The sequence below is a fragment of the Chlorocebus sabaeus genome, chromosome 20, assembly GCF_047675955.1.
Source record: "Chlorocebus sabaeus isolate Y175 chromosome 20, mChlSab1.0.hap1, whole genome shotgun sequence".
Classification (NCBI taxonomy): Eukaryota; Metazoa; Chordata; class Mammalia; order Primates; family Cercopithecidae; genus Chlorocebus; species Chlorocebus sabaeus.
This window is the reverse complement of record NC_132923.1, coordinates 53,009,841-53,020,921: the sequence shown is the minus strand read 5'-3', so window position 1 is coordinate 53,020,921 and position 11,081 is coordinate 53,009,841.

Sequence of the window (11,081 nt, the reverse complement as noted above, 5' to 3'; positions counted from 1 at the left end):
AATTTTTCCATATTATTTACTTAACTAGCCCATATGTAATTTTTTTCCATGTACATGTCAGTAGAACTTGACAGAAAAACCAAGTTCTCAATCTCCTGAACTAACTGCTCCCAGGTAAGATATATAAGATACATATACATAAACTCACACATAATGGAAGGATAATTATATTCATCACTCATTTTTACTCATTGATATCAAAAGTCTCATTATGATTTTCATTAGGATTTGGCTTGATTTCTTTTATGCTCATAGTATGTGGACCAGGAAAGTACAATTTAAGAGCAATAAGAAACAGATAAATACGAATGCTGGGCACAGTGGCTCACGCCTGTAATCCCAGCACTTCGGGAGGCCAAGGAGGGCAAATCATGAGGTCAGGAGATTGAGACCATCCTGGCTAACACGGTGAAACCCCATCTCTACTAAAAATACAAAAAATATTAGCCAGGTGTGGTGGCACGCACCTATAATCCTAGCTACTCTGGAGGCTGAAGTAGGAGAATTGCTTAAACCCAGGAGGCAGAGGTTGCAGTGAGCTGAAATCGCACCACTGCACTCCAACCTGGGCAACAGAGCGAGACTCTGTCTCAAAAACAAAACAAACAAACAAACAAAAACAAAAGAAGGAAGGAAGACAGAAATAGGAAATACTCTTAAAGGAAATCAGGAAATGGACAGATTATAAGCAAGAAGAAAAATTCTGCGATACCTAGAATATCACATGTCAACAAACCTGGCTCAATCACCATTTAACTTTATTTCATACTCCCATATAATTAACTCCCCAGTATAAAATAAAAATCAAGTTTTACAAATGTATTAATCACACCCTATTTTCTAAAGCACTACTATTCTAAAATCAGTCGGATTATTTACTTTATACATTCTTATTTTGGGGCTTATTATTAAGCCTTAGCCTTTGTCAAACTTAGCTCAGAGTACTGAGTGATTAATATTATCAACTGATTTTTCCTGAAACCTTTGCCTCCTTCCAATCTACTTCATGAAGTTTATGAATCCACGGCTATAGATTGCTGCAGCTCCCTGTCTCTAACCTGCACAACATGTCTGAGTTCTCTCTGTGGGGACCTATGATCCTTTGTTCTGACGGCTGCCTTCTCTCTATGTTATGTGATCGGAGAAAGTTTTGAAGATCTTTTGGTCGCATTTCTGCATTTGGAGCTTAAACTGAAAGTCAACTGCACCACTTGTACTGCTACCCAGAGCATCTGTGTAGCTCAAACATCCCCTGCCCTCTGCTAATCCCCACAATAGTCCTTACTGACTTCAGGCTCAACTCTCACAGTGGGCCATGAGTAATTTAGTTCAGTTGAAACTTAGGCAATACATACTCTTTGCTAGACAATCTGATAGGTGTCTGGAGACACAAAATGGAAAGACAGGAACCTTGTTTTGATTAATTAGTGCACAATTTCATAAGAGGGAAAAACATAAGAGGGAATAATCACAAGAAAGTTTTAATGCAACATTAGAAATCAGGATTATATAGCCTCAACATAAAAGACTGAGACACTTTTTAATGGGGACGGTAGTGGCAGGTGGGGACTTTTGACAGATTTCAGGTCAGAGGAATAGTATTTCACAAAAGGAAAAGCAAGGAGATAAACAGTAGAGCTTCTTCTGAGAGTTTGCATGGGGTATATGGAGTACACGCTATGGATAAGTAAAGAGCGGCTCAAAGAGGTTATGTAAAAGGCTGAAGATGGCAGCACTAGTGTTCAAAGCAGAATTAATACACAGGTCTATCTGACTCCGAATTCATGTTCTCTACATTACTGCCTCAGAACAGATGTCATTTACTGTCTGTGTTATACACATAGAGCAGCGTGTGATGCTTGCTTAATTCCTTGTTTGGTACCTGTGCTTCCCACAGTACGTTCAATCTAATTTAAACTGGCTTCCTTCCCCCCACTGAAACTGCCTTTATGAAGGTGGCATACAGCCTCATGTTGACTCATCCACCTCTCTTATCTTACCCAACTTCTACACAGCTTTCAACTCCTTGAAACAATTTCTCCCTTCATCCCTATGACTCCACAAACCCCTGGTTTTCCTTTGACCTCAGTGGCTGTTCTTTTTCAGTCTCCCTACTACCTTCTCATCTCCTTCACCACCTCTAGCGCAGAAACACCTAGTCATGGCTGTGCGTCTTTCTTCTCTCTACCCTTTTCCCCCAAAACTTAGCTCATTTCGACATCATGGTCTTAAATGTCCCTAACCTTGAATACCCAAATGGCAGAGGAGTGGCTAAAAATGTAAACTCTGGATCCAGGCTTCCTGGATTCTAATCTGCGATCCACTGACTATAAACGTTTAAGTTAGGTGCTTAACCTCTCTGTGCCTCAGTTCTCTTACCTAAAAATGGAGAAGACAATGGTAGCTATCTTTATACACAGCTACCTTCCCTACAGCTTCACTTAGATATCAAATTTAATGTATCCCAACTGAATTCTGTATTCTCCTCCCCTCATAAGCCTGTTCCTCCCCATGTAAATAAATATCATCATAAACTCAGATACTCAAGTCAAAACATTTAGGCACATCCCCTAGTCTTTCCCTTTATTGACTCCCAACAGCAGCAAGTCTCAACTGCTGATATGTATGTACCCTCTAAAATATGTTTCAAACCTCTCCAGTTTTCTTCATCTCCTCTTTCCCACTCTAACCCTAATACCATCGTCTCTTACTTAGACAACGTTAGTGGCCAGCAAACTGACCTTATATTCACACTTGCCACCCTACAATCTATTTTCCATACAGAAGTAAGAATTATTTTCTTCAAAGGGTGTAGCAGATCACATCTTTCCTCTGCTGAAAACCTTCCAGTGGCTTCCCACTGAACTTAACATCCAGACTCTACACCATGGCCTAAAACGCCCCATGTAAATAGTTCCTTCTTTTCCAGCCTCTCTGTACCACCCTCCCTGACTCCTCATGCAGCTGTCATAATGGCCAATTTCTGTTCCTTAAACATGCCATCTTGTGTCACTCCAGGACCCTTGAGGTTCCATGGAATGTTCTTCCACTGGCAAAGATCTATTTGCCACTAAACTGCTAGTACTTACAGAAGTGCCTGGCACATAGTATGTGCTCAGTATGTACCTGTTTAACAAATTTATGGATTTATAGTTCTTTAAAGTTAAGATTTCATTCATTTAATTTTTATTTTAAATTACTAGGGGTGCTCTCTGTGTAAGAGAACCCTGAAGTGAAATATTTTTAAATGTGTAGAATCATTCTTAAGCTACAATTTTAAAAATAGGATTTTTGTCATTTTTATATAGGCAATTACAATTGACTTCTTATATAGGAGAGATAGATGATAAATAGATAGATAAGATAGAGACAGAAAGGTATCTACTTATACATATATACAAATGATCTAAGAACATGCTTTTTTATGAAAAAAAAAGGTGGCTCACTGAATACATAAAACTTGTTATAGTCTGAGATAACAATGTTAAATATAAAATTGGACCAAGGATCTAGAAATAATTACTACGTTTTCGAGCCTAGGTACAAAAAGATAAGAGTAGTACCACACCACAAGGGTTCACAAGGCAAATGCCTTCTTTTGGCATTGACATTGCTAACACATGCCTGTCAACATTCTGAACAGCAAGCTATAGAAATCACACAGATATTTATACGGAATTTTTTAAATCCACAAGCTCTTGCCTATAAAGTCTTCTAAAAATAAATACTTTAACAATAAATCATTTATGTGCATTTTGGTTTTTTCTGAATTTTCTTAATTTACAATCACATAAAAATAACTTTCCTGAAAGCACAGAACTGTTGCATTTATTTGTAGCCATTACCTTTTTTTTTTTCCTTTTTCTTCACCTACCCTGGTAAATGCTTCCCACTCCCGAGGCTGAAAAGTATGTGAAGATCTGTAAATCATGAGTTTAATAAGTATAATAAATCATTTGTTACAGTTATTTTTAAGACTTGACCTTATCGAGTTTTAACTGATATGTTTTGCAGGTACTCCTGCTGTTATATGGAAGCAATATAAGTTTAATATTTAGTTACCGCAACCTAAGGACACTTTGTTTTACTGAAGTATGAAGACTGTGAGTGGAAACGGTGTCTCTAAAATAATTAAGCCAGGACTTTAAGCCACAAAATACAGCAAAGTTTCTAATTAAGGTTAATCTTTGAAAGTTCGCAATTTAGTGATGAAATCTTCAGGATTCCATTTTATGGTCAAATGTCAGTTGTTTATATTCAAACAACTGCCATTACATGTAACAGTAGTAAAATATTAAAGAAAACTTCCAGACATACGAGTTCTCTTAAAGTTGGATATATACTGTCTTAAAACAAAATTTAAAATCCACCATTTACACATTTAAAACTATTGCAATTTTTCCTAACCTTATTAGTGCAGATGCAGAAAAGGTATCCTGTTGAAAGCCATTTCTGACAGGAAAAGCAATGTCAATTTTTAGACATTCATAAATGTGAATCATAAGTGAAATCATAATGAAGTAACATATTGTGCATAGAAAATATCTAAAGACAAAAAGATGATCTCCATAGAATGCATCATCAACTGCCGTAACCCTAACTAATCACTGTGCTTCATCCATCAAGTTCAGAAGCAGGTGAAGTAACAGATTCCTAAGTAACACATGTACATGACCCTACTGCTTACAATGTAAAATGGCCACTTCAATATATTTTGTTACGTGTGCTTATGTTGCTCTCTCTTGGTGGAAAAGCAGTACTGTTCAAATTGTTTACCACTGATTTTTAAAAACTTTTTAAAAGGCTTTCAGGTTAAGAGAACCAGTTTGTTTTGATACAGTATTTTCAATGCCATTTGCACAAATTAAAGTGCTAATTGCTAACCTTAAAACAGCTAGAACTACTTTAAATAATTCCGAGTTTCTAAATTGACGTGAATTAAAAGCCGGTTGGAGCACACACTGAAATGTTTTCATTTATGGACTCCCAGGAGATTTCATCTTGTAATAAACAGAGTGCCAAACAAAATGAGAGCAAGAGGGTACTAACTCTGTAAGAATTCAGCTTTGAAAACCTGATTCACTGAAAGAAGATGAAAATACTGGTAGAGTCTCCTGAGTGCTCCATCCATTTATATATTTGCAGAAATAAACTATGATTCAGTTTTTTTAAAGTTACTGGATAAACATAAGTGGTGGTAGAAGTCCACACATGTAACAGAAAAAAATTTTTTTGTGATAACGGATTTTAAAATGAGAACCAGTGGCATGCTGGAGCCGGCTGGTACCAGTTTGTGAGAGCTGACTGTGGCACATATCTTCCCAACTCCATGTTCAGTGGCATAATTTTGACAGTTGAAACCTATCATGGTGGGAGTTTTTACACTAGAGAAATTTTCAGTCATTGTAAGTAAAGGTTTTGTCTTTCTTTTGGTACTTGTTTCATTTTTTTATTTTTTGGAGGACTGCTTGTTATTTACCAGCATACCACTAGAAATGCCAAAGAACATGCCAAAAAGAAAATCTTTCTCCCTTTGGCTAATGACAATTTAAAATGTTTCTTAATTGCAATGGATATAAATGCCAAATAAAGGACTTCTCAGAGGAAGTCTCTCCTTTTAATATACTTATAAGTCAAACAATATGTAGCATTTTATGATCAGAATAGAAATTATTCACAATGACTACTTCCTCTCTTCCAAATCAAGAGTCTTTTCAGAGAGTGGCACAGCAGTTGTATTTCTAACCAGTTCTCTACAGTAGCCAAAAACAGCTGAGTAACCTTTGGGAAATTGTTCACTTATCAAAATACTACACTCAACCAAGTGAAAAAATGTTTTGTATGCTGATGTATTTTAAATATGAGACTGGTAACATAGATGTTCAATAGCATGAATGAAGATGTCAAAGATGGAAGCAAAAATTTGGCAAAGACTTGAAAATGATGCTTCATAAGCCAAGCCCCTCATGTGCTCACTGGGTTACCCTTACCTTTAGAAGAAGGCAAGACGTGGGAACGTTTTAGGGTCTTCCTTTCACTTGGGAGATTTACCCATAAGTTCAGAGAGACAACTTCAGAAAACAACTGTTATGGCATTTAAAATCTTAGAGAAGGACCTCCTATCTAGAAAACATGAGAGTTTAACTTCTGAAGCATCACAGACTTCTGCAGCTCACATATGTCAATAGCATGGAAATGAACTCATAATGCACGGTCTGGTAGCTTGCGTTTGCCTTAGGTACAGCGTACTGTGTGGGGAGGATTATCAAGGGAAGGTTTGATTGATTATTACTCCAGTTCTGCCTATGCCCCCAGGACCCACTTGAAGACATTATACTTCAAGGTGACTATTCTGTTGAAGAAAATATAATATTAATTAATTAATGGTTACATATAAATAATGGAAAGAGACTAATTGAGCGATAGTTCAGCTAAATAGCCCCAACAATGTCACCAGCAGTGACAGTACCGCTGAGCAACTGATAAACAGTACTAGCCATGGAGGGCAGAAACAGAGCCTTTTAAATTCATCTTCTCATGTATTTCCTTATAATGAAAGCCAATAACAAAAGCATGTTTTAGGCGAAAAGATGTTAAAGAAAATATAATCATTGAACAGCAAGAGTTATTTGTTTACACAAACACTAAAGCCTCAGAATAAAAAGATAGCTCATGATGTAAGATGGTTTCCAATTATTGGCAGAAGGACAGAAAGATCATCATATCAGTAACATAGAAAGAACAATCATGCTGCAAAGAACAATCAATGGAAATGCAATTTTCAATGTTACAAATCATTAAGCTGAAGATATATGAGAATCAGTTTTAAATATAACATGCAATCAGAATCTGCTGTAAAACCAGATAAAAAATAACTTTGAAAAAACTGCACTAAATCAATGAGGTATTTATTTAGTAAAATAAAAATCTGACCTCTGGATACAGTCATCCTGAAGGCTCTATCATAGGGAATGAAAATGAGACTTCATCTCTTAACTTTAGAAATGCAAAAATCTTCATAACAATCTTATGGGGACTATAATTATCATCCCCATTTCACATATAAGCAAAATGAGAAACAAAGTATTAAGCAACTTACACAAAGTCAACCCATTAGTAAGTGGTGCAGCTGGGATGTAAATTCTGGCAGTTTAGCTCCTGAGTCCAGCCTCTTAGCAACTACATTACACACCTCTCATCTGGATAAAACATAAAACTGTAGAAAATCCAGGAGTCCCTTCTAAAGAGAGAGGTTTTAGTTGGGTTTTCGAGGTAGATTGTCTTTATTTTTCTTTTTGCCTCTTTCTACTATATGCCCTTATTTATAACCTAAAATATTAGATATGCAATTCTGCCTTCTGTTAAGCAAGTGACCCATTATACCTGATGTCCATAAGGGCCATTCCATCTGGAAACCAGAGGTAGTCTCTTCATTGTTCCATGCTGATAGTTAATAGAACATTTGATAGAATTCCTTACATATACCTTTGTTATTTAGCCTTATGACATTTCATTAGAATTATTTAGATGACTTTTTCCTGTACTAGAACTTGAACTCATGGAAAGTGAGGATGTTATTAATAATTTGTTTCTCTGTTATCTAGCATAGCAATTGGCACACAGCTGGCACTCAACATATATTTGTTAAATATAAATTACTTGCCACAACGAAAGAAAGCCTGAAAGAAACAACCTTAGCCTGCATATTAAACGCACAGATAATTGCCTGTTTTACACTACTTGAACTTTTTAACAACAATGAAAAAAATTTTTAGACAAGTTTCCTGACCTCTATCCTTTATTCCTCATGTAAAATAGGTCACAAAGTCTGAACGATCCTTTCTCAGACACGTCTCCTGAATCTGGATCATCACCATGCCACCCTGGGTAGGCTCTGGTCCTAACAGGCCTGGACTCTGAGCAACGGTGTCCTGACTGCTCTCCTGACACCTGCCACTCCTAGGCCCGGCCACTCGCTGTCTCATCGCCCCCTCGCGGCGCTTCTCTACCCACCTCGGGACCTCTCAGGCCTCCTGGCTCCGCCGCAGACCCTCCCTGTCCTAGATCCCGCCAGGGCCCACTTGGGTTCCAGCCGCTGCCTGGGACAGCCAAAGGCTGGCCCGGGCAGTTCTTCCCCAGGTCCTCCGGGGCGTCCCGGGCCGCGCCGGCCTGGCCCAAGAGCACCGAGGAAGGCGCTGACCCAAGGACCACTGTCCGAGCGGCTTCCCCCGGCCCTCCCTGGTGCCGCGTCCCCACCAGCCCGGGGTGGCAGGTTCTACTCGGGAAGCCTGTTTTATGTCATCTTTCACGCCGATTTCACACCGACAGGGGTGAAGCTGTGGAACTTATACCTCGGCTGGGCCCCGCCACCAACTCCCCGGGCACGGGAACTGCGCCCTGGCGGGGGTTCCGCGAGGGGCGGAGCTTCCCGCTCTGCCCTGGGCTGATGAGTCGAAGCCTGGCACGTGGGCCTGGACGTCCTGACAGCCCTGGCCCCCACCGCCTCTGTATCAGGGAGAGCGCCTGGAAGGCGCCGCTGCCTCTCTCTCCCCACGTGCCCACCTGCCTCTAGGAACTGGTGAGTTACTTCAGTTGTATGTGACTCTCCAGTGCCACAATTCAGTGTGTATACCAAACGGTGTTATTGAATAGATGAAGATGATTACCACCTGGTAATGAGTTTCCTTAGTCCCATTCTTACAGAACCTGAAACTCAACGCTAACCCCCCCAGACTTAGAATCACAAAGTAGATAGAATCTTTCCGACAATCGGGTGAGTTGGTTTTGTTTTTTAATATGCAATGAGAAAATTACACTTTACTCCAAAGACTAGTGCTTGTTATTTTCCTCACAACAAAACTCTCAGATAGACAAAGTTGGCAACCCTATTCCTCTCAGCTAGTCGATAGAAGAACCAGGATGGAACTAAGATGGGAACCCACATCTTCAGCTTCCTGTTGCAGTGTGTGTTCTATTACATATGAAAAAGAGAGAACAAAGTAGAGGATAGGTAGGAAGCTAAAGAAGCGAGGAAAGGAGAATCCAGGGTTTGTAAGGAGCTTCGTTTTATTTTCCCAAAGCTTGGAGATTACTTGGCAAAGTGTGATGGTGCTACACAGCCCTTAAGAAATTTGTAATCACCCATCTAACAAGTACCTAGGTTGGATCTGCAAACTGCGTGGAAATTTCTAGCACGGGTAGGAAGAAGCAAGATCAATGTTTCTTAGAACATTTCAGGTTCTGAAGTGGCCCTCTTGAAGTTTACCAGAACATATAATTCTCAAGAGATTCTGAGTAGCCACAGAACTTACAGAAGTTGTCATTATTTACCTACTGCTCAGAAAAACAGGACACTGACTGTGGGCCAATTTTCTAAGAAAAAAAATTATTCCAAAAATGTAAATAATAATGTAGAAGTGCAATCTGCCTTTGCTCTTTCTTACAAATATAAGAAAATGTTTTCATTAAAACAACCAAAAAATAGACAAGATTTACCCAGTACCTTTAGAATAAGAGTAACGTAGCAGTGCTTCACTGGGAAAAGGTGAAGCTGAATGAGATGAAATTTAGAAACTGAGAAATGGTCAGGAAAAAACAAGAATTCAAAAAGCAAATAGAAGTATTATTTGACTGAAAAACCCGAGGCTAAAATATGAAATCAAGCTAATTTCCAAGGTATCTGCTTATTCTTTGTTTCAAGACAAGTCTGACTTCAGTTTGGGAAGAGTCAAACACAATGGAATTAGCTAAATTTGCTTATTTTTCAAAGTCCCCTCAATTTCTTCCCCAAATTCGAGTTTCCCTTTGTACTTCTCACATTATGATGTAGAACATTTACTGAACAAACACCAATTTGGACTAAAATGATATTAGGTTTTGATGATCTACCTATTTTTAGCCTAAGGACTAAGTGGTTTTCTGAATTCACATTTTCATCATTTTAATGAAAATGAGGCAATATGCTGAAATGGTATTTTCTTAGATTGTATTAAGGTTTATATACCTAGATTTTTCACATACACTATGTCATATACTTTTCCTCTAAATCCAATATATTATGAACACACGGGTAATGTTTTTACTGCTAAAAGCATGCTGTAGGTTTAAAAAAATTACTGTTTCTTGACCTTTTACAAGTTATTCTAACACTAACAGCAGCATAGTTGTAACAGGATGGAACTTGACTAGATTTATTAATACAGACTTTTATTATCCTTGATCATTTTTGTCACTGCAGTGTCTAGTTAATACTTAAAGCGTTTTTGTATATTTGCACCCATTCTTAGAGAGGACAAGAGTTTGAATTTGCATATTCTCATTGTATGTTTCTTTACAATATCAAAGATTGAAGACTGCCTTAATAAAACATTTCAAAAACAATGAGAATCCATTGCTGTGCAAATAGTCAAAACACTACTAAGTCTAAAAATCTTAGTATTTTTGATAACTGTATAAAATAGCGCGATTTCGGTCACTAAGTGCCATCAGCATATACTCCCTAAATATACCAAATAGTGGTATATTTATTGTATTTTTAAAGAAGGAGATTAATTTAGCAGTATTTCACATGGAACCACACAGACTAGAGCATAAAATTTCTTAAGGTCTAACATGTTACTTAAAGAAAACTTAGAAAAAATATCTGACTTGATAAATGCTGTCTCTCACAAATATGACAAACTCTGAATAAATTCCAGCTTTGAAGGAAGTAAGTCAGCCACAAACAGGCCTTTTTGTTTTGTGTAAGAAGATACTTTCGGATGGCCAGCAAGTGTTTCTAGATATATCCTGTTATTATGCAAAGTTTTCATCTGCTGATGGATGACTTTAGACTCTTATTAAAGATGAACTTTCATCATATATGACCCAATAAATGATTAATATCTATTCATAAAGCTTTGGATGACATTCTGACCACATTCTCAAGCATTTTGCATTACTTCGCATATCGTGATTATGTCGCAAATATCTAATATAACGCATGTTTATCATTAGGGTTATTTACCTCTGGCCATCCTTCCTAGCCTCAAGGCATCCCTCTTGAACCCTGGTTCAAATATTCCCCTGGAAATGACCAAATT